Source organism: Lissotriton helveticus, chromosome 4_1 (assembly GCF_964261635.1).
Source record: "Lissotriton helveticus chromosome 4_1, aLisHel1.1, whole genome shotgun sequence".
Lineage (NCBI taxonomy): Eukaryota > Metazoa > Chordata > Amphibia > Caudata > Salamandridae > Lissotriton > Lissotriton helveticus.
Window position 1 is genome coordinate 1,253,082,194 of NC_136063.1, and position 24,874 is coordinate 1,253,107,067.

At 45.4% G+C, this 24,874-nt stretch overlaps 1 protein-coding gene across 1 annotated transcript in view; it reads right to left on the minus strand.

The window, feature by feature from the left end:
- The window catches only part of CYB5A (cytochrome b5 type A), a 180,868-nt gene that overhangs the window by 74,711 nt on the left and 81,283 nt on the right, over positions 1–24,874 (minus strand). The window lies entirely within an intron of this gene.

Genomic DNA, 24,874 nt, shown 5'->3' on the forward strand with positions numbered 1-24,874 from the left:
TCTTACGAAGACTGAACCTTCTTCCAAATGGCTAAGAAACACATAAAATATCCTCTCCTGATAAACGTGGATGACACTGCCCATCATACACACTATCAGGGCATCTTTTCTGGCAGTCAGTCCCATCTTATAACATTGAACCCCGTTAGAGTCCATTACCACCATCCTAGAACATAGAAGGAACCTGCCTCAGGATAAGTCTAAGGAGCCGACTGTCTGCATTAGACGTTGGTAAACATAAGCAGAGTGTGAATCAACAGAACTTCAGCATAGGTTGGTAGTATCTCTTTTGTCTATAACCAGGTTCAATGGTGGTGCCTGCAATTTGCTTATCGGCTGTGATGCATTTGCGGACTATAATGTTTGATTTCTCAGGCTGAATATATTGGCATACACTGTACAACAATATATCCTTCCCTCTCCTTAGGGCCCAATTGTCTCCCTCTTGTCAGGAAGAGTGGTGTGAAGAAAGGTGTGAAGCAATATCACAACCCCTGTATGGCTAAAAATACATTTGAGCAGCCCTCAGGAATTTAGTAGTGGCTGTTAACGTAAGCGGTCATTAGAAGTAAGTCTCAAAGCCACCAGACATACACAACACTACTGTGAAGTCGGATTAGGAGGCAAAGAAGAATGCGAAAGAGCACACAGACAACAGTAGATGTCCTTCAACCTCCAGGATATAACCAGTGGACCGGATTTTGCACTCAAGGGATCTGTCAGGAAAGCAGATACCATGTTCTAATAGCATCCTGATGCGAGTCCCCGGACTGAGATAGTGCGCAGCTTCCACTGCCTCAGACCAGTGTTTAGAGATGAGATGCTTCTCCCACTTTAGACAATACAACAGCCCTAACAACCACCGAGACAGATTGCCATCCCAAGACCCTTACCAATGAGGTCATCCTTAGGACAGACCCTCAGCCAACACGAGATGAGCCCGTGCATCTAGAGGCAACAATGCACAGACAATCTCATCAACTCACTGAACAGACATGGCCACACCCTTGCCAAGATCGGGTGATGCGTCACTTTCCATGGAGTGACAGTAAGAGAAAAAGGTGGGTAACTCATCTGCAGGTAGGAGAAGGGAAGAAGAGGAGGAGATGCTAGGAGATAGCATTGGCCAAAGAAAAGGTGTAGCCCAAACTGAGAGCAAGGGTTAGAAACATAAGGTTTACCTTGTTTCTTGCTTGCACTTAATCCTTGCCATTTATCCAGCACAACATTCTGACAGAGATTGCATAGAATTTGGTTAAAATATGCAAGCTCCTTTGAGGCATGTACACTATAAGGGGGTGCTGCACAGTACACATGGTGCACAAACTAATCCCTCACGAAGATGAAGCCAGGCATTCACACAACTATTGTTCATCGACTACTGATGCAATCACCAGCAGGAACAGAGAAGTCTAATGTACTCACCAGGCTCCTTCCAAGGTCGTTTCTAGGACAAAGCAACGTGAAGATTCCCAGCATGGGACTGCGATACAGAGCTTAAATAGACCATAGATAACTAGGACACAGGGGTCAGTAGAACCAGCAAAATGTGACTGTGCCTGCAGTGGCAAAAACTGGATTTGGTCCGGCATCTGGCCCAGAAAATGTGGCAACCAGAACCAATCTGCCTTTGAGATCCAATGTAAATATGAAAACAAGTCTGTGTCTTCATTCTGTGCACACGATGGTCTAGGACTAGGTTCTGTACTAGCAAGAATGTGACTTAAGAAAATGTTGTCTCCTCTACGTTCTGTACAAGCCACTGAGGACAACCTGAGCTGCTGTGGTTTGTGCAAGAGGTCATACAAAATCAGCAAGTCCCTGTTCAGGTGGTAGCAGACTAGGATCACTGAGAAAGAAGCTGCACAAGGGATATTGAGGTATTCAGATACTCAGTAAATTGTCCAATGGACACATCAGACAAGACTACAGGACTAAGTCTAGGCAAATTCACACAACATGTAAAAGTAAAAAACGCTGATACTAAAAATTAATTATAAAGATGTACAAAATTTATTTGAAGCCTCCCAACTGGGTTACAGTCTAAAAATTAAACAATATATAAAAAATATAAAATACCATCTAAGATGGCGACCTTATTAAAATTATACACAGTCAAAGTGTTGTAAACAAGTCGATGCGGCGTTTCGGTGTTACTCAATCTTGACACCTTCTTCAGGACACAAACATTTGACTTCTTATCTTTATCTTATCATAGAGAAGCTTGTCAATTGCTATCTCTCTTGATGATTACTTATCACCAGGATTTCTTCGTAGGGTTTCATACACAAGTGAAAAGTCTTATATTCCAGACTGAAAATTGTCTGTTTGCACGGAGGAACCACCGTTGTTGATAGAAGGGGCTCCTTTTTATGACAAATTAGTTCATTTGTGGAGAGTCTTTTTCTCTTTATTCTTATCCCATTAGATGTGGGTAGATATTCAGGTTATGGCTGTGAAGGTTATCCGCACCCGTCCGGGTCTTTTCTTATGTGCACCCAGGGAGTACAGAGTCTTTTTGCTTCAAGTCGGCCTCCCTGTTCCTCCGTGTCGTCTCACTTCTCGCAATCCGAATTTAACTTTAGTTTGTGCAAGAGGGCCACATTAGCAGGGTAAGCAGGAACCGAAATGCATAGGTCAATAAAAACCTTTAACTGACACAACATCCCACCTAAGAAAACAATTTGCATACTCTTAAGAGGAATAAGACCGATCAACTTTTATTGTTATCAATTCATTACAGTGTTATTTCAGCCAGCGCCTGCTTTTGCAGAGAATAAAAACACAAATAAATCAGTCATAGCTGCAACCTCCACAGTAAAGCGTGCATACAACCCGAAACAAGCATACAAGAAATCAAACCAATAAAGCCGAGATTTACCCATCAAAGAGCACTACTTGCCAGGTACCGTGCAAATCAGAATAACTTAATGTGCCGAAAGCTTCCCCCCACAATGTGATGCCTGTGGCTGCGTGGCCGGCCTCAAGACCCAGAAAAGTTATTCTAGGCTCACAATAAGTCTGGAGAACCAGCTGTTCTATAAACAAGAAACGGCTGAAGCTGGGAAACATGAACTACTTTCTCTGCTCATAATCCTTCTGTGGCACGAAAATGCTTGGCTCGTCAGACTTGTTGGAATAAGGAAGGAATGTTCACAAAAACAGCGAGAAAACAATGTTATTTATGTACAGGAACGCAGTGTTTGTTGAGACACCTGGAGTCTGACAGTTTGGCAACATAGACATATTTTAATAGGCATGCTTGTTCTCCTCGCTTCCCACCGAGCCAGCTAAGTAGGTTTTCCGACACCATGCACTATTGAAATTATAAATGCCCTCTCTGTGGCAGGCCGCGGTTGTTCTCATTGGAAGCTGGCAGTGGGTTTTAAATCGCTGACACCATGGGAAAAAAACAGACTACGACACAGATATCAAGCCAGGATGTTTTGTTTTGTCGAGCAATCAGGGAAGCTTTAAAAATGACTGGCGCGTGAGAAAACAGCAAGAAATGGTGGCTGTCTGCGCGTCTCACCTGCAGTGTCGTATGCAGAATACAACCAGGAAGAGAGCAGTGATCGTGCCCGCGACCAAATCCGCGCAGGGCCAGCTCTTGTCGCTCCCTCTCCATTCCGAATGCTGGGCGCGTGGCCAGCTCTGGTCTTGTTTGCGGCAGAAGTCGGCAGAAACGATTGCTATAGTTCTCTGCCGAGAACGCGCTTCGCGCGTCTCTAGGCCGAGACCTAAAAAGGGTGAATTCACCCACTAGTCAGTGTCATCCTGTACAGATAATATAGGTGAAAGGTGTCAAGTAACTCCTTAAGAGGGGCCCCTACTTAAGAGGAAAAAGCCATTAAAAGGTATGATATATATATATATTTTTTTTAAATAACAAAAAAACGCCAATCTTAAAACTTCATGCCGAGGATAATGACATTTGAGCTCTTAACTCAACCCTGATATCTGGATGGAGAAAGCAGCCCTGCAAATTCAGGAGCAGATTCAAGAAGAATAATGCAAACTGCTACAAGCAATAATCAGGGACAAAAATAGAACGGGCGAAGATCGCAATGATAGATCGGGGAATTAATGAATTGCAATGCATCTTCATAATAGGCTACTTAAATTAGGCTGCAAACAAATATTGACATCTTAGGAAAATACGGTTACATCATGGATTGGGAACGACAACTACAATGGACAGACCATCACCTTGGAAGAGGCTGCTTATAAGGTCTGACCATGCCTCTTTTCAGAAACTCTGGCCATTGGCTGAGTGAACAAAGATGCCCAGCTCTGACATCCTTCACACTGAGCTGACTTCTGAAGCCCTGCCACTGCCTTTTCTGTACTGCGCTTGACGTAGTTCACATAGAAGTCCCCTGAACAACTGAGTGTGCAGACATCTGAACAATCCAAATGGCAAGGACATCCAGCCATGAGCTGACAAATGTGTCGCTGAGAGGAGTGTCTATCAATGTGCTGATGATAGCACGCGGATCACGGTTTCTTCGAGTGCGGTTATCTCTGGTAAGCTCTAGGTACTGTTTTCATCACAGATTTCAGAACTGATGCAACAGGCAACCAACTTGCATCAGAAAAACAGTGATCCACTTATATACATTTATGGTCCCCAGCAAGCTGTGCAGGATGAGCCAAATGAGTGAGAAACAAACTGGTAGCACTGGTTGGGGAGCTGCAGGGAAATATAAACAAAATAACAAATGGAGAAGGAACTAAAGGAAAAACGACCCAAAAATGAGAAAATGGAAAGCTAAAGGACTGGCCCACCATTCCTTTCACTGCCGAGCATTCCTTTGCAGAGAGATGTGCCCATGCGGGCAAGCAAAATGTCATCACTCACAGGGCAAATTAGTCAAACCCTGAAATGGGCAGACCCATTGTGCCCAGCAGTAGCAGGTCACAGGTGGAAGCAGAATGTGAATGATACTCTAATAGACCAACGGCAAAATAGGAATGCCCTATAAAAAGGACCACAAGAATTATGCGGCAGAGTAGGATCAAACAATGCGGCACAGATGAGTAAATTATGCTGCATGAAAAGGCAAATTATGTGGCACATTTTGTGGTAGTATTACTTCATTATTTTGGCATTTTAACACCCGATAACAGTGTCTGAGAAAGGAGTTCACCTTAATTAGTACAAATTCAACACCCAAATACAACAATTAGCAACTGAAAGATGACCAGTAAAACTTTGCAAAAGGCCTTCCGGTGCCCAGGTACCCGAGTCCATATATGTTTTGTAACTTTTGAGCCGTTTGAGTTGGAAAAAAAATCTTAAAATATGCAGATTGCGCAGCGACGATTATGTTGCAAATACAGCATTCTGTAATTATGCAAAAATTGCCACGGCCTCAGAATAAGAATTCCAGTGGCCCGGCCTATAAAGCTTCTATGCATCTCTATATATATATTTATGAATGTATTTGATTAGAAGAGCATGACAGACAACTACAGACATCAGTCCTACCTAAGAGGACTAGCCAGGATTATCACAGCGCAAAAATATTTTACTCTGAGGGTGTGTCAATGGGTATACCACCCTAATTTGGTAGAATCCGCGGAGGAAACTACCAGTCTACAGGCTTTAACACCGTAATAACAATCCACCTTTAAAGGTCAATTGACTTTAACATGCGCTTTTCAAAACCAATAAGTCTGGTCTACTGCCTATCTTGTAACTTTTCCTAATATACAAATCAGACATATGACTTATGACATAACTTTACCCAAGGAACCAACCAGGCCTATAACCTTTACCATTGGTTTGTCAGCGTAATCACCTTAGGCCTACTGTATTAAGCTCTAGCTTTTCCATAAGGAATAGTTGAGCACGCAGTGCAACAATTAGAAATATGTACACAATTCTATGTCCGGACCGGAGGTAAGGATTATGCTCATCGCTTTTTTCAGAAGCCATTTTATTGCATTTAAACAATAACCACATTTCCCATGAAACACTGAATTGGTTAAAAAAAAAAACCAACAAAAAACACACACACACAAAATGTAGTGCAACAGTCCCCAAATGTAACATCAGGTGGCAGTGTCTGCACCATATTCCTTTGCCTCTTCCATAGATCCTCATTATTTGCAGCCCAAAGGAGGGGTGGGGGGGAGGGAGAGAGAGTGTGAGAGAGAGAGTGTGAGAGAGAGAGTGTGAGAGAGAGAGTGTGAGAGAGAGAGTGTGAGAGAGAGAGTGTGAGAGAGAGAGTGTGAGAGAGAGAGTGTGAGAGAGAGTGAGAGAGAGTGAGAGAGAGTGAGAGAGAGTGAGAGAGTGAGAGAGTGAGAGAGTGAGTGTGTGAGTGTGTGAGTGTGTGAGTGTGTGAGTGTGTGAGTGTGTGAGTGTGTGAGTGTGTGAGTGTGAGAGTGTGAGAGTGTGAGAGTGTGAGAGTGTGTGAGAGAGAGAGAGAGTGTGAGAGAGAGAGAGAGAGTGTGAGAGAGAGAGAGAGAGTGTGAGAGAGAGAGAGAGAGTGTGAGAGAGAGAGAGAGAGAGTGTGAGAGAGAGAGAGAGAGAGAGAGAGAGTGAGAGAGAGTGAGAGAGAGTGAGAGAGAGTGAGAGAGAGTGAGAGAGAGTGAGAGAGAGTGAGAGAGTGAGAGAGAGTGAGAGAGAGTGAGAGAGAGGGAGAGGGAGGGAGAGGGAGAGAGAGTGAGAGAGAGGGAGAGTGGGAGAGTGGGAGTGTGGGAGAGTGGGAGTGTGTGAGTGTGTGAGTGTGTGAGTGTGTGAGTGTGTGAGTGTGTGAGTGTGTGAGTGTGTGAGTGTGTGAGTGTGTGAGTGTGTGAGTGTGTGAGTGTGTGAGTGTGTGAGTGTGTGAGTGTGTGAGTGTGTGAGTGTGTGAGTGTGTGAGTGTGTGAGTGTGAGAGAGTGTGAGAGAGAGTGAGAGAGAGTGAGAGAGAGTGAGAGAGAGTGAGAGAGAGTGAGAGAGAGTGAGAGAGAGTGAGAGAGTGAGAGAGTGAGAGTTGGTGGACAGCTTTTGAGCTCCTGTGCGACTAACATGATATCCCTGGTTCTCCTTGCAAAATATGCCATTTGTCCTACCACCCCTCATGCGTTTGGCTTCATAAGCAACCTTTTCCTAGTTGACAAGAACAACACGGGTCTTAGACCAGTAATACATTTATGCAAGTTCAAAGAGTGGCTGGTGTACCATCATTTCAAAATAGAGAGTATCCACCTCCTTCGGGACATTTTACTTCATGCAGACTGGATGGTCCAGCTGGACCGAAAAGATGCTTACTTGGCCATACTGATTTTCCCTCCTCACAGGAGGATCCTCCAGTTCCTCTGGCGACAGACATTTCAGTATGCAACACTACCCTTTGGCCTCTCCTCCTCCATGTGGAGCTTCACGATGGTGCTCAAACCAGTAGTGGAATACCTCCGGCACAGGGGATACACCTCATCATTTACCTTGATGATATGCTCCCCCTGGCACAAGACCCCCAACAGTTGTCAGTCAACTTCAGATAGCAGCCAACCTGCTTGAAAGTCTCGGCTTTGTCATAAATGAGAAAAAATCCCTCCTAATCCCCTCTCAGAGAACGTTATTTCTGGTGTTCGTCAGATTCTACCAAGGTCATCTTGAGTCTTCCTTCTCGGAAGGTGACAATGATTCGGCATAAGATTCGGAGAACGTTAACCCAAACTAAGAGTGTCCTTGTGAAGACGGCTTGCCTGGTAGGACTCTTATTGCCATCCAGCCAGGCCCTTTTCCCAGGGCCCCTGCACTATTCGGCTCTTAAGAGAGTAAAGGCAGCACACGTGTGAAGGCAGCTCACATACTCGCAATCAGTCATCCTTTCAGACGACACACAGGAGGAGATTCTCTGGTGGCTTTACCACATGGAAACATGAAATCGGAGAGCAATTATCGGTTCGGCTCTGGACCTTGTTATAGAATTCGATGCCAGTAGGTCAGGCTGGGAAGCATGGTGTGGAGAATTCTCCACAGGAGGGTTGTGGTCTCCTCAAGAATAGAGATTACACATCAACTGTTTGGAGCTCCTGGCCAGGTCCTTTGCAGTCCTGTGTCGGACCCGAGACAAGATCCAGTTCTGTGTCCTGTTCAAAAGACACAACATTTTGCCTGTCAAGTATATCAATCACCTAGAAGGCACTCGATCCAACGTACTCTCGGCTCTGGCGATCAACTTCTGGCAGTTCTGCCTGGACCATGAGATCATCTTCCCTGTGCGTGGGGAGCGTGGCAAATCACAGGGGGGGGGGGGTCGATGGTCGCTCCCAGGACTTTTTACAAAGGTTGAACACCTCCCGTCAAAGGCCTGGTCTGATGGCATCATCAAGCTATTCGTGTTTGCTTGGACGCAATGGTGTCTTAGGTGTGTGCGACATAGTTCATGTCCTGAATTTCCTGGCCAGTTTAGCAAAGAAAGGTCTGGCATACGGCTTAATCACCACCTTCCATTCTGCTATCTCTGCAGGGCATGTGCCCGTGGAAGGGTCTCTTTGTGGGAACATCCTTTCATGTGCCGCCTTGTATGTGACATCCAGCTATCACTTCCACCGGAATCATGTTATTCGGCTCTTTGGGATGTTAATAAGGTGCCTAACCTTTTTCTATCCTGGCAACCCAATAGCTCCTGTTGAGGAAGGAACTCGGAGAAGCTGACAATGCTGCTCTGCATGGTATTGTGCAGAAGGGTCTTGGATGGTCAGCCTATAGACATTATTGGAAGGAGTTTTTCACCCTCCGGGGTTTCATTTACACTGAGCAGGCGTACTAAATCCAATACTAGGGTCATAGAATACCAAGCATTTCTGAACTCTCTTAAGTTATGTATAGTTCAATGCCTTAAGGCCTATGAGGAGATGTCCCTGGACCCCAGGCCCCCGGGAGAGAGGCAGCTCTTAATCACCCTCAAAAAAGTCACACAAAGAGGTTTCTTCACCAACCCTAGACCGTTGGGTGCGGTGGGTTATGCAGGAAGCTGGACTGGGTCTTAAAATCTGGGGTGCGTATTCCACTTGTGGAGCGATGGCCTTAAGGCATTCAGTCTGGGTGCCCCTGAAAGATTTTATGAACTCAGCCAACTGGTCTTCGGATTCTACTTTTAAGCCAGTATTGGATATGGCTCATTCGGTGTGAGTAAGCTTTAGACTAGCATAATCCTTGCCTCTGGCCCTGACATAAAAGGAAAAATGTCCTAGCTATCGTAACAAAGTTTCAATTCTGTTGAGGACTTGGAGGCGAGGATTATCCCACCCACTGACTGCTTATCCGGGAGGCCCTACCCGTGGTTAGTACGTATTGAGGTATGTTCTCACTGTTATGACTATTGTAAGTTTATGCTGATTCAATGGACATGTACTGTACATACCTTGCTTATGGTGTAGCATTGTCTGCAGGTATTCTCATGGTAATTTTCTCTTTTTCCAGAACAGAAAACTGGAAAAAAGGACTAGTCAGAAATGGACTATGGCGCGACTCGCACGAAGAAAGAGGATCTATGGACGGGGGCAAAGTACGTTGGTGCGGACACTGCCAACTGATTGGACATTTGGGGACTGTTGGACTACTTTGTACGTTTTGACCAATTACCAGGGTTTCATGGGAAATGTGGTCCTTGTTTAAATGCAATAAAATGGCTGCTGAACAAAGCGATCAGCATAATCCTCACCTCAGAGTCCTTAATAGAATTGAAACTTTCTGTTACGATAGCCAAGACATTTTTCTTTACAGTTGACAAAAGAATACACAGCCTCTCTTAAGAGGGCTTTAACCCCTTCCACGCTCATGACGAGCTGGGCTCGTCATGAAGTAGCCTCCTCGCACGCTCATGACGAGCCCAGCTCGTCATGTAACATGCACTTTACAAATTCTCAGCACAGGAGGGGAATATGCTGAGCATCCATGGGGTTAAGAGGGTCGAAAAGGAGTGTGATCGTTCAAATCTTCTAACCTCAGATTTTGTTAGAGTCAGTAACCAGCACCTTTGCCAATGACATCAATATGTGAGGTTCTATGCAACAAAATACCCTACTCTATGTAATGCCTATACACCGTTGAAGGTCCATTTGCTTTAACATACGTTTTTCACAATAAGAGTTAGGCCTGCTGCTTTTTTCCTTGAGTTTTTATAATAAAAAGAACAGACCTATGGTATCAGACAACCTTTTCCAAATAAAATAATTAGGCCAACAACCAACTGAGGCCTAAGTATTGCCCATTACTTACTATTGAAATTTGTGAGATTCCATGTAACCAAATACAAAGATAAAATTGCCTTCAGCCCCTGAACTGCGGAGGCTCCTTTCTCCCCCGTGCTGAGCTACTGCAGGTACTCCAGTTGTACTTGGTTTGATCCGCTCCTGTCAAGAACACTAAGCTGCTGAGAGGTAGAACCTTTATGGATTCCTGCGGATTCCGGAAGTTAACATCACAGAAATGCAGGGAACAGTTTTGATTTTAGGCAAACATTGAAGTATACTGAACATTGTGGGTAAGAAAACTTAATTGGATCCACGTAAGGCACACCGCCCTGAACTCCTCCAGGTGTCTAGTTTTCAGAAATGTATGGGCTTGGTCATCTCTAATGCTTCACACTCACACACCCTTTGGCTAAGGAATAAAAGAACCCCGCCAAAGTGCAGCATCCGTTGCTGCCCGACAGGCATTGCACCGCCAGTCTGTCGCAGGGGCAGGATACCGATGATGACGCTGGACGATCGCCGGGTGGGATGACAATAGTCGTCCAACCGGTGACCTGTGTGAGGCATCCCAAAATTCCGTAAAGGGTTCACAACATTCACTTTTTCTGTTGAACTCAATGAGAGAGAGGCCAATGTTAGTCATTTAGTTAATTCTTCCCGGGGAACTCTGTAGATTCTTTTGTTGTTGGTACTTTCTGGGACACGTACATTGGACCCCGTTAAAAATTGTCCTATTTTCCTGCTTCCCCCTTGTTGATACGATTCCTAGCGTGCTTTCAGCACGGGAACTACCCTTTAGGCTACCATTTGGTGAAGCAATTATCACCTTATTGGACCATCCCTAGACAACAGTTATTGCAAGAGAATAACACTGACCACACCTTGCTCTGGCCTGCACACGTCCCGAGCACCGCATCCTGACCCTTTCACCAACATGGAGGATATACCGGGTCTTAGCTTCGATGAGGACACTATAGCCGAGGCATTAAGAACAACGCCATCAATTCTTACCAATCCCCCGATCTCGACATCTGGTGCACCCTCCGATGAATGGATCACATTGACGGAAATGAAGAAGGAACTTATTAGAATCACCATTCATGGGATCATGATGACAGAATACTTGAGAAGTAATATAGCACCGCAAGGCCTAATTGTTAACATAATTCCAAGACTTTTCCTGGATGATAAACGGTTCAAAGTGGAGTGGTGCCAAGTATCTTGGAAGTGTACCAAGGACCTACTTTTTTTGATTAGCCAAACAGCGAAACGTCTTTCGGATGCACTACAAGAGAAAATCTTAGCCCTGGAAGCCACCATGAAAAACGCAATATCTAAGAATAACAAGTCAGCATTCACGACTAAATTATCGGAGATCAACAAAGAAATGGCTGACCACCATGAGTTTCTACTCAAACAAAAGACAACTAAACTTGAAAAGGACATTGCTAAATTCGCGAAAGAAAAAGTATATCCCTACCTAAAGGATGACTTCAGAGGGAAAGAGAATAACTATTCATCTGATGAGAACTCAGGTAGTGATAACAGACGCGGATCAACGAGCAGTGATTCCAGTGGTGGTTACTCTTCTAAGAATCCCCGACCACCTCGTACATGGCAACAAGGCTACCATCAAGGCCCAGTCTTCCACGGACCACCACATATGGCACCTCCTTGGCAATACCCCTTCTACCCACAGGGCCCCCCGCAATTCTACCCCCTCAATCCGCCACCTTTTCAAGGCAGAGGTTGGGGCAGAGGAAGAGGGCGAAAGCGAGGCGGGCAGAAAGGAGTACAGTGGCAGGACCAAACACCAGCACCGACTGCGATAGAGACCAGGAGCGCGACATCCAGAGGGAGACGAGTTTGATCGTCAATTTATCAAACAGAACTCTCTCACCAACAGAGAAAAAAGTCTTAGAGAAGGGACTTGGATTTGTCCCCACTCCAACTCCTGATACCTTCCAAGAGATGATTGAGCTCAAACAATTCTTTAGGAAGATACGCCTCCGTGCCTTCTTCGAGAACCAACCTGAACTTCCGAGTCAAGACACAGGTCTAAAAAAGCCTTCCACTTTCACCCCCACTGATGGGATGGTACCGCCAGAAGTCTTAACCTTCGAGCGGGCAGTGTTGAGGAGCCTGCGGAACAAACCGATCACCAAACCCTTCCATAACTTATCCACTGCAGAAAGACTAGCATCCAACAATCTGGGCAGAGATGAGTCTATCATCATTAAGCAGGCAGACAAAGGGGGAGCAACGGTCATACAAAGCTACGAGGAGTACGATCGTGAATGCAGGAGACAACTGGCAAACACGACACATTACAGACCACTCATGGAGGATCCCACCAAACGGCTCTCCAACACCATTATGGGTCTTGTCATTGAGGCTGAGACGAATGAGTGGATAAGCAAGAAGGAAGCCGATTTCTTGGTGACATTGGATCCAGTTACACCGTACTTTTACACCCTTCCTAAAATACACAAGGGTATCTCTCCAGTCCCCGGGAGACCTATTGTCTCGGGCATCGGGTCATTGTTAGAACCTCTATCGCAATTTTGCGATGCCTTCTTTCAACCGCTTGTGAAACAAATTCCATCGTACCTACAAGATACCAGAGACGTCCTCCGCCTTATCGCCGATATAGATGGGAGAGAAGACATCGACCTGCTTCTCACCCTAGACGTGGAGGCGTTGTATACTAATATTCCTCAACAAGCTACCCTTGAAGCAGTCGACTCATTGATGCGAGAAGAAGAATGGCTGTCCCCAACACCGATAGCCTTCATTATGGAAGTCGCCCATATTGCCCTCACTGAAAATTTCTTCAGATATGAATCTCAGCTGTACCATCAGGTCCGTGGGACCTCTATGGGTTCGACATTTGCGCCGAGCCTGGCATGTATTTACATGGCCTCGTTCGAAAAGAATCATATTTACCCTCCGGATCACAACCCATACCGAGAGAACCTCACTCTCTGGCGTCGTTATATCGATGACATTTTGATCTTCTGGAAGGGGGACCGACTCAGCTGTGAAGCCTTTTGCGAGTGGATCAATCAACAAGACCCATTCTTGAAGTTTACGGGCACCATCTCCGAAACATCGATACCTTTTCTTGATCTTACCATCTGCTTAGAAACAGAAACAATCAGCACTTCCCTCTTCAAAAAGGACACTGACAGAAACAGTTTACTCCTCTATCAAAGCCACCACACAAAAGCTTTGAGGGATAATTTGCCCTTCGGGCAATTCCTCCGCATACGGAGGAACTGTAGCTCTGTCCAGAACTACAAACAAGAGGCTCAGATTCTGCAACACAAGCTCCAGGATAGGGGATACCCCACACGACTGTTGAAGAAATCATTCAAAAGAGCATTGAATAACGACAGAGAGGCCTTACTTGAGGTTCACACAAAAGAACAAGACGACACCATGACTTGTGTCACATCTTTCACCAGGCACTCAACGTTCATAAAAAAGGCTGTTACCTCACACTGGGGGATCCTAAATTCCGCAGGGATGGAACTATCGCGTCCTCGATTTGCATTCAAGAGAACAGCGAACCTGAAAGACACGCTGATTCACACCCGCCCGAAAAAATCGAGCACTCGACCAGTCAAGACCTTATGGGATCTCCCTCCAGTCACTGGACATTACAGATGTGGCTCATGTGTAGTATGTCCACAAACTATCCAGGGGAAAACTATTGAACTGCAAGGGGATTTCATTTGGACCATAAATAAACACACCAATTGTAATAGCTCGAGGTGTATCTATGTCCTGGTGTGCCCCTGTAGGATGCTTTACATTGGGATGACGATGCGCCCTGTGAAAGAGCGCATCAGGGAGCACAATAGTAACATCCGTTGTGCAAAAACACATACAAGGCTATATGACCATTGTAAAGAACAAAACCACTCCACTGAGAACATGCGTTGGACTGTCCTCGAATGCCAACCTGGAATGAACCAACAAGCCCTCTTCAGACTGGAGCAAAGATGGGTGCATCGTCTTCACACCGACGAACTCGGTCTTAACGATGCGGTGCCTTGGACTATGCTAGCCAGATAGCCCATTACTTGGACTCATTGTCCTTACCCGAGTTACCTCTAGTACTATCTGTACTCGATGCTACCCGTTCTTGAAACGGTGCTAAGAGACTTTGATGTACAAATCCATTGCCCCTTCCCTAGCATTAATTTTGTGCCATCTAGTTAACTACTTCCCCATTCCAAGATGGCACCCGCCTTCTACCCCTTTTGCAACCTGGGGGAATCATCACTTTTCACATCGGCGTCACGTTGCCTAGCAACACGCCTTGGACACGCCTTCACGGTGCCCGCGCTTCCAGGTCTCATCTGAGGCAGCGGCTCGTCGCGGTTCCACCGGCTGTCCTGCGGTAATACCGATGTGGGAGGGGTAGGTGACTAGACGCCCTCTGCCAGCAACTAACAGGTAAGGCGCACTGATTCAAGTAAGGATCCCCGCGAGCGGTCCCTGCTGACCGCCGCGATGGGGCCCTTTGCGGGACCACAGTTTACGGTAAGCCGTGCCGCGAAACTACATTCCCTTGACTTGGCGGCACTGTCTACTCGTTCCAGGTTCCGTATACCCAGTTCTGGCCCCACCAGGACAGCGTGAAGACTTTCCGACCCTGGGATTACGGGTAAGGTTCACATGGTTACCGTTCCCAGCGTGTTGGGTTTCTCACGATAAGGTCTTCCACCACACGGGCGCCAATTTGCGTGTGCCATTGATTTTTGAACTAGAGTGTCAATGTGTTTCTCTTTCCTTTTGTTGTCTAGAAATAATTTTAATTATACGTGTGTGGTCGTGCACACTCACAGCTGTTTGCTTTAAAAGATATAAAGGCATGGCATGTCACGGCATACGATATAGGTTTAGACCACTGTGCGAGCCATTTCCAGGGCACACATGTCACATGCTGACTTAATGAGCACTGTTCACACAGAAAAAATGTGGTGATTCCTCGTTCATACTATTTTCTGACCGCGCCTCTCTCTCGAATATTTCCCAATGATGGGGTCTCCACAAACCCATCTATACCCCGAAATGCATCACCAGCATGTTAATTTTTTGCATCTAAAGATGGCTAGGGGTACACAGACATATTTCTAATGATATTTCTGATTATACTTTTTCCTTTTTCCCTGCCTAGTTCTGGGGAGGGACTGGACGAAGGATTGTCCCTACGACACACACCAGGTCGTATACTTGATTCCTCTGACCACTGAGGGATCTTCAGCAATTATATGAGCTTCTATTTTGGTCCTGATGAATTGCCTTAGTGGCAAGAAACATGTTGACCACACGTTCACTAAGGGTTGAATGAGGCCTGATTACTTTAATTGTCTCGCCTCAATACCCCTTATCGTTCCTTTTAATAAAGCAGTGAGCCATACTATTAAAACATTTTCCCCATGGACTCTACTGACTTTTTTTAGACCACACTCACGCTCACTATTGCACTTTTTTAGGCCCCTCACACTCACACACCCTTTGGCTAAGGAATAAAAGAACCCCGCCAAAGTGCAGCATCCGTTGCTGCCCGACAGGCATTGCACCGCCAGTCTGTCGCAGGGGCAGGATACCGATGATGACGCTGGACGATCGCCGGGTGGGATGACAATAGTCGTCCAACCGGTGACCTGTGTGAGGCATCCCAAAATTCCGTAAAGGGTTCACAACATTCACTTTTTCTGTTGAACTCAATGAGAGAGAGGCCAATGTTAGTCATTTAGTTAATTCTTCCCGGGGAACTCTGTAGATTCTTTTGTTGTTGGTACATCTCTAATGCTTCTCAGTTGTCTCTGCTGCACCCACGCCAGTGTCCCTTTCTATTCCAAGCTCATCTGGTAGTTTAGAGGAAGATCTTGATTTGCTACATAGGTGGCTAGTGGATAGATTTGAGGAGTTAGCTCCCATGTCTATTCCTAGAAAAACCTGTAACCGCGCCTCGGCACCGTGGTTCACTCCTTTTCTTGGTGAGCTGCGCGAGAGTGTAAAAAAGCTGAAAGGGCCTGGCGCCGCATGTATGATCCCAGTGGCAAAAATAAATTTAGGGAACTCACGAAGCTCTATCACCGCCATATTATGGCTGGGAAAAAAGCTTATTATGACAAAAGAATTGAGGATGCGGTGAATAAGAGTAAAGAAATTTTCCGCATTGTAAAAGATTTTATCTCCCATACCTCGATATTGCCATCCCACTCCCACACGGAAGCATGGGTCCATCAACTTGCAATCTTTTTCACCTCTAAAATTAAAGCTATTCAAGATACTTTTTCCCCTCTGAGTTCAGTATCTGTATCCGAGCACAGGCTCTCTCGGTTTCCATCCTTGGTAGTGGAAGGCCCCTCTCTTTCTGAGTTTCCCCCTCTGTCCCTACCTGCCTCTCTTGACCTTCTCACCCAGCTCAAGTCTGGCTCCCCGCAGAATCCCTGTCCCGCTAAATGCCTTGGAAAAGTAGCACCAGCCTTAAACTCCTTGTTTAACCCGGTGCTCAACATGTCTTTAAGCACAGGAGTGGTTCCCCAGGCCTGGAAGCATGCCTTGATCCTCCCGCTTGTCAAGAAGCCCAATTTGGACCATCTAATCCATGCTAACTATAGGCCGATCTCCCTTCTCCCGGCTCTAGCAAAGGTGGTTGAGAAGCATGTTCACATCTCCCTCTCGGACTACATTGAGAGTAACGACATCCTTCACGATACTCAGTCGGGTTTTCGCACCAGCATGAGTACGGAGACTGCTCTCCTTGAAGTTACTGATGCCATCCGGGAAGTTCTGGTTTTAGGTGGAAAGGCCATATTAGTTATGCTGGATTTGTCGGCGGTCTTCGACACCGTTCCCCATGACTGTCTCCTTTTAAGACTCTGGGAGATCGGATTGCGTGGAGTGGTGTTGAAGTGGTTCGAGTCATTCTTGGCCGGCTGCCGGCAAACGGTCTGGGCACCACCTTTCTCCGCCGACATGCTGCCATTGGAGGTGGGGGTGCCTCAGGGTTCTATCTTGAGCCCCACCCTTTTTAATATCTACATGGCCCCTCTGGCGGAGTCGTTCGGTGCCCAGATCGTATCCTACGCTGATGACACCCAGCTCCTTTTCACATGCACTAAGGGCTCGGACTTTGATGGTATGCGGATCAGGGACTGTCTGGGAGCGGTCTTTGACTGGTTTAAACAGCACAGTCTGGAATGTAATTCCGATAAATCGGAATTGCTTTTCTTTGGCTGCTCTCCTGATCCGGGATGGAAGGCCTGGTGGCCTCCTGACATGTACCCTCCGGCAGATGCCTCTTCCAAGGCGAAGAATCTTGGCTTCCAGATTGATGATGGCCTTTCCTTTGGGCCTCAGATTCACGAGCTCACAGGGAAATGCTTTGGCATTTTAAAAATGCTAAGGAAATTCCTTCCGATCTTGTCCCTGGAGCACAGAAAGACCACAGTACAGGCTTTGATAGGCTCCCGCCTAGATTATGCGAATGTGCTCTATCTGGGATTGCCAAAATGTCTTCTTGCGCGCCTTCAGCTAGTGCAGAACTCCGCTGCAAGGGCCATTTTCGGCCTTCATCGAAGAGCGAGTGCATCGGAGCTGCTTAAAAGGCTTCACTGGCTCCCTGTCGCGAGACGGATTACTTTTAAGTCGCTGACTCTCGCCTTTAAGGCACTTCATCTTGCAGGGGCTAGATCCATCAGAAGGCGTCTTACCTTTTATCGACCCTCCAGAACTCTGAGATCGGCTTCTTTGGCCATGGCTTCTGTTCCTCCCATCAGACGGGCTAGAATTGGAGGCCGCTCTTTTCGATACTTGGCACCACGTTGCTGGAACTCCTTGCCCATCTCCCTTAGGAATATCAGCAATCTACTGGTTTTCAGGAAGGAACTGAAGACATGGTAATTTTCTCTGCTGCTCTGCATCTGCCCTGGATTGTCTCTCCTTCGGGTCTTTGTCTAAGCGCCGGGACACTCCATGGAGTAGCCGTGCGCTATAAAAGAGACAAAATACCATAACATAACATCTATTTGCACTCATTGCCTTTTGCTGTTCATCCTATTTCTTTCTTTTCTCTCGCCCTTACTTTGCTGTTCCCACTCGCAATGTTTTTTTCTTTTTTACCTTCCCTTTCTCTCTTTTCCCGGTCTGTGAGTCCCTCTGTCTTTCTCCTCCCCACTCTCAGGGCTTTTCGTAGACGCTCACTTTCCGTTCTATCCTTCTCCTGTTTTCGATCTCACTGCCTATCTCCGTCCCTCCCTCCCCTTCTCTCACCACTGTTTCCACTCTCGGTACAACCCTCCCCCCTCCCCTTTCTGTTGTAATTCCACTGCTCACTCCCTTTCTTCACTTCTCTACACCTTCTGGTCAGGTTTTGTGCCTGTTCCCTTTCCCCAATCTCTAGCTGTCTCTCCTGGTTCCACTCTCTCGACCCCTTTCATTTTCCTCCTCTCAGCTGCTCTCTACTTTCCAACCCAGTCAACTCCAATCTGCAGCTGGCTAAGGCTGATCTTTCATGTTTGCTGGGACCTGCAACCTGTTATTGATTTGTAAGACCATAGCCCTCTTGGTCCAAGGGTCTTGTAATTTTGCCACATCAAAGTGCTGTCATCCTGATGTTTGGAGGTCTGTTTTTCTGAGCTTCAGCCTCACAAGAGCAGTCACAAGATGGTGATCAATGCTGACGTGCTCTCCCCTCCTCAATTCAATATATTGCAGGAAGCATCTCCATGCGCTGCTTGTCATCAGGTGGTCAATCGGATTTCTCGCTCTACCATTGGGTGTTCACCAAGTTAGTTTGTGAATCTCACGGTGGAGGTAGAGAGTCCTCTCCTATCATTTGTCGCAAAAAGTTTCAATCGTCTTTCTCCAATGTCGTTCACTGTTCCACAACCTTTGTTTCTTATGGCTCTGCCATGGTTTGCATTGTCATTTCCTGCTTTAGCAGTCTAGTCTCATATTGCAATCTTCGGGTTGTGGTTCAGCATGACTTCAAGCTCAACCTGAATCTGTCGGAACAATGTGCCTTAGACTGCTTCCTCTGCATCAGTAGTTTGAGCATAGCACTGGATAATGGTGGTGTTGATGTGTCTGCCTTTTAACGTGGCAGTCAGAGTCTGCTGTTGACCGGCTTCTACTCAACTAGGCATTTATCTGTTCCCTTGCTCAACATGATGGCTATTCCTTTGTGATTTTTGTTGTTGTCCTTTCCCGAGTGCAATACTGTCTCACCTGTGGTGGTTTTCATTCAGCCAGATTCAGTCCACCTACTTCCACCGACTCACAGGATGTATAGGATGTAGTGCCTCATCTCAGATGGTACTTCTGCCAGCTTTCCCGTTTCATACATAGTCCGCATATTCCAGAATCAGTTTCTGGTCTTTCACTTGGCACTCTGAACTTCCATCATCCTGTCAGTAGTTCCCTTGTGGCTTTGACTATCAATCAATCAAACATGTCTCATGCAGAGACCCTGGACTACCCACGTGTCCAGAAGATTTAGTGGTGGAGCAGGGCATAATTCTTACATGATCTGAAGATGTATTTAGTCTACATCAGTAGAGAACCAGTGTATTTACAAGTTACCTTTCCCTCGATAAAAAGCACTTAGGGAAAAGGCCTGAACAGACACACAGGCAAAAAGCCCACACATTTCTAATATTTTAGTGGTGACTGGTAGCCCCTAACAGTGCCTAGCCAAAGTGTGCTTCAAATGGCATATGTAATTGCAGATTACTACATACAAGTTTGACGAGGTTTGTAATCTAGTTTACTCATCTAGGACCAGTGACTAAGTCTTCTGGTCAATGCATTTAATGCACCGGAATGCCTTCTATGGATCCATAAACCGTGTTGTGAGTTAGTACAGTAGGATATATTACATCCATGCTTTCTATTCTTCACAGAATTCCATGGGCCTTCTATAGCTACTTCAAACTGCTCCTTCAAGTGACATGACCCTACGAATGTAGAAAATGCTGTGGGGCTTTTATTGACAATCCCCAGTATTGACCAGGGATCACTGGATCTTGAGGGTGGTCTTTCCCGTTCAGTCAGTGGTACCAATGTTTCAATTTCAGTTTAAAGCAACTTGATTCCAGAAGTGGAGTGCTGAAACATTTGCACTGGCTGCCAGTTAAGGAAAATAAAAAATGTAAATTGCCCTGCACTACTCAAACAAATCAGGTCATCGAACACAGTCGAAGACCTAAGATTTCACGGAGTAATCAAAGCCCGTTTTTTATGGCTCCAGCACTGTGAACTCTCTTTCTGCAGATCAGAGAAATTAGCATGATCTTCTCAGTTTCAGTGAAAAAAAGTAAAAACTATTGATTCAATCGATCAATTTCCGGTTTTCCCACCGCTGTGCCACTGTTTTGCATTTCACTAAATAACCCTGTTCATTTCACTAACCCACCCTCCCTCACCAACTGCTTGAATTGTGATGAACAGAATGAACATATTACAAATGACGAATAAATGAAATCGGTTACTGTTTGATGCCCCCTTCAGCAGATTTCAGTCTTCCACTAGTGTCCCCCTTCCCCTCTTAACATTCTGAATTTGCCTAGGACTGTGAATGAGTGACTTATCTTCCCCTCTTTGGTGTCCACCAATCAGTACCACAAGCTCTCTTACCTCAGCCTTCAGTCAGTAGTAGCAGCAATGTGGCTCCTTCCACAGGCCCCTTGGGTCCCAATTAGTGGCATGTCACCAATCTGCCTGGTGCTCGCTACTTAGCACCACTGTGTTTCATCTTCATCCTAATGAGCCTTGTTTGTAAATTATCAGTCACCGCTCTTTACTTTTATTTTTGTGCCAGAGGCCGTTTCATTGACCCAAATTATTTTCCCCTCTTAATTTCCCTGCTTACTACCATTACTTCACTGGTGTTTTGCTTCTTTGGTCCCTTCTGATGCCTGCCCCCTTGCACGCCAACTCCACTTGTATATTATTTGCTCCCCCGAAATCTGATGCATGACTGCTCCCTAACATTTTGTCTCAATCACACTGCTCCAGATAGAACTGTAAACTGACACAACATCTCTTGCAGGTCCAAATCTCGGTTCCATTCCAATCCTAATTGTATTCACCTAAACCATGATGTTGTAGATGAAGCATCTCAAGTATTCCTTGCGCCTCCCTTGTGTGCCACTCCTCCGCCCCAATCACCTACACAGTGAGTGACAAAAAGGCTTGAAACCGAATTGCCTGCTACCTTCTTCAAAAAGGCTGGTCAACTAAGATGTATTTTTTCACACCCAAGGATGAAGGTTCTGTACTCCATTTGAGAAAGGTTATCTAAAGACTGTAATGATTAGATGTGGTGCAGAATCAAAAAAACGGTTTTCTCCCAGATATGACTTTAGCAGCAAGACCATGGGTTGGATTGTGCAACTCCTGTTCAATTTTGAAAGTGTTGCTAATAATCTATCTATATTCAGACGCATTAATATCAAACTAGGCATAAAGTCGTGTAGATTACCCAAATAATGGGGCCCGGTTTTGTACTCGGCTAAGGAACACGTGAGCATCAGATAGGCAATACCCTTGCAGCATCCATAAATTTAATGAAGTCATATTCAGCTATTGAGGTAGACAAAGTCCTAAAAGCTGTTCTGTGTTAATCAGAGCAAGGCACCAATAAGTGAACCTACAAGGCACCCGGCTTTAAAAAAAACTAACACAAGAGCCAGAGTTAGAAACAGCCAGTTTCTTGAAGTGCGTTGATCATCCAACCTGCCAACATCTACTCCACCTTGTAGCACCATAATGATACAAAGGGAGAGGATAATATCCTTCAGTTCTTTTCAGTGGGAACACAGAACCATGTCATTGAGTGAGCAGTCTGTTGTGATGCAACACAGTCGACAGCCTTACAGGTTTTCATTATTTCACCCGGGATAAGTGATACCTATACCATGTACTGTGACTAGCCCGAACATTGATCTCCTTGCTAAAATAGCATCCCTCTTCACCATTTTGTAAGCTATGGACCTGCTTGGCACAGAAGACAAGAATAGCCTCCTGCAAAGCTTGTTTTGGTCTCACCTACATTTAGGATTAATAGCTACTATGCATTCTCCAACGATTGCGTTATTGCTCATATTGCTAGAATGTCCTTGAGAAATTTAATAAGACATCCCCCCCAATCAGTTTTGTAAGTCCTTGTGCTTATGCGGTCAGCCTGGTGTATAATTTGTTGACTTTAATCTAGACCAAATAATGAGATTTATTCGATGACTTGGATGGTCCTCTTATTCCTGCCTTTTTATATATGAGCATATAACTGGAAACAAACACAATTAAGGTATTGGCTTCAGTTAGTGGTAATTTGGAAAGCACATTCCTTATAATTCAGGGAGTCAACATTTTCTGCCTTCTGCAGAAATATGGCCGAGGTGTCCACATTTGGCATCCTGGGATGGTCATGCATGAGGGATCTCGGGATAAAACACTTTGAAGAGGGGAGCACTGCACTGAGACACTGGCACAAGATTGCAGGATGAACCTTTTTCTAAGCACCCACATTTCCCATAGAGCCATCAGTAAGACAGTTCCCAATTACTCGAACACACAATCAAAATAACAAACCTAGAAGGTACATTTGATGTAAATGCCTACTCTCAAGAACGTTCTTGTGGACAGGTGGAAGCTGTAGGATTTCTTATAGGTAAGAGAGTCATTACATGCCATTGGAGGTCAGGGTTGATTCCTAATTAACGGAGTGTACCTGCGGGATGAACTATCGTGCCATGGCAGAAACGTTTGTGTATAAATCCAGAGGGAGTTCAAAGAAGCATGATGAAGTCTGAGGGAACAGTATAGTTACTTGGCAAAAACATGCATGAACAGGTTGTAATTAGTGTTAATTGTGTATGTCAGTGGATGTTGGGGGTCTATACTTTTAATGTCACCATTCTTCATATTCATTATATGTTGATAGCTCTTGTTTCTGTGTACAATCTTAACAAAACAACTAGTGTTATTAAAAAGAAAGTGTTCTTGAGGGGTGGTCCATTTTCAGCCAGGGGCTAAAACCAGAGTGTTTGAAAAGTAAGAAACCTTCTCTACCCTGCACCACCTCTACCTCCCAGCCACAATTATAAGGCACTTGCCACTTAGGGGGATCAAACAGGTTCTTATTACGCTAGGATAACGATCACCAGACAGTGACATTGTGGAGTGTTACGAAATCCAATGGAGTAGGCTACTTTGTCCCGATGGCAGCCATGCACAAGAGCAAACACCATACAGACCAACCTCTCTAGTCACCTGTAATCACAATTGTATACTCCTCAGACTCTGGACTTCCTTCACACGCTTCTGACTTGGAAAACAGCTAAAGCCTAGATCCCCAGGTGTCAACAATGGTCTGCGTGCCTGGCTTTCTCCAGCCACTCCAGGTGGGCCTACCAAATGCCAAAGAACTACTATCTAATATTGGGTCTAGGCTTCCATCGCCCATTATGATTCAACTACCATTGGCACAAGTGAAGGCTGAATGACAACTGCGGCTCAACTTTGGTCTGTGGCTCAGTACCTTCCCAGATGAGTGCTGTGACCTTTATCTGCCCTACTTGTTTCTTAACTAAATCTTCCACACATCCACAGATGCTGTGAAGGAACTTGCACCCCTCCTATTTGGCTTACAGCATTCTGGGCTCAGCTGGGCCAATACACAGCAACCCTTCACATATGCAGACCTGACTCCTGCACAAAGTAGGTGACTGGACTGACACATTAATTTCCTAGAATTCACGAGTAACCTCCCCAATATAAATGCTGCTAGCGGGACCCTAGACTCAGACTATTCTGTGTCTCTAAAGTCTAACCAGGAATCATGTGAAATGTATTACAAGAAATGAATACATGCCGCTATCCTTCCTAAACGGTTCTAGCTAGGAGTACACTGTATCTGCATTCATAACTGCACATTTTGGGGAGCCATGTATGGCAAACGCTTCCCACTTCAACCACCTACATCCACACACTTCCAACCACACATCCAGGCTTAGGTATGCAACAAATCCTAGAAGGCAAGAGAGGCACAAAACCAGACTAGAATTTCACAGATGCAATGGAGATTTTAGGTTCCAATAATCTGTAGCCTGCACAGGAGTCTTGGATGTGGTGCCAAGAATCTAGGGAAACGAAAATCTCAAGTACCTGAGAAAAAGAGCTGCTGGACCGGTAGAGAAAACCTCTACCTAGTGGAGCTGAAAAAGGTACAGACTATGAAACTGAAGCACAGCAATACAAAATGGTACGGTAGACGTAATGGATTAATGGCACAACTATGTGCACATCAAGGGTTCAACATGAATAATTTTTATCCTGCACATAAATGAAGCTGGCCCACTAACTCAATGGTAAGCACTAATCTATATGTAGCATTATTTGTATAACACATGCAATTGTTCCATCCATTAATTTCCCCCAAATGGTCCTAGTTTTCTAAACCAATAGTGGGCTGTCTTTTACTACAACCAAATAACCGAACAAAAAACAAATGGAATGCAAATTTTCGAACAAGAGTAATTTGCGTCAGGAGTCTTCGGTTCCTTTTAAATGATAAGCTGCACCAATAATTGTTACATTTGTTTAGAAAGCGCGCCCATGAATAGAAAAGCGAGCATTCAACTGCAACAGTTGCCCAAC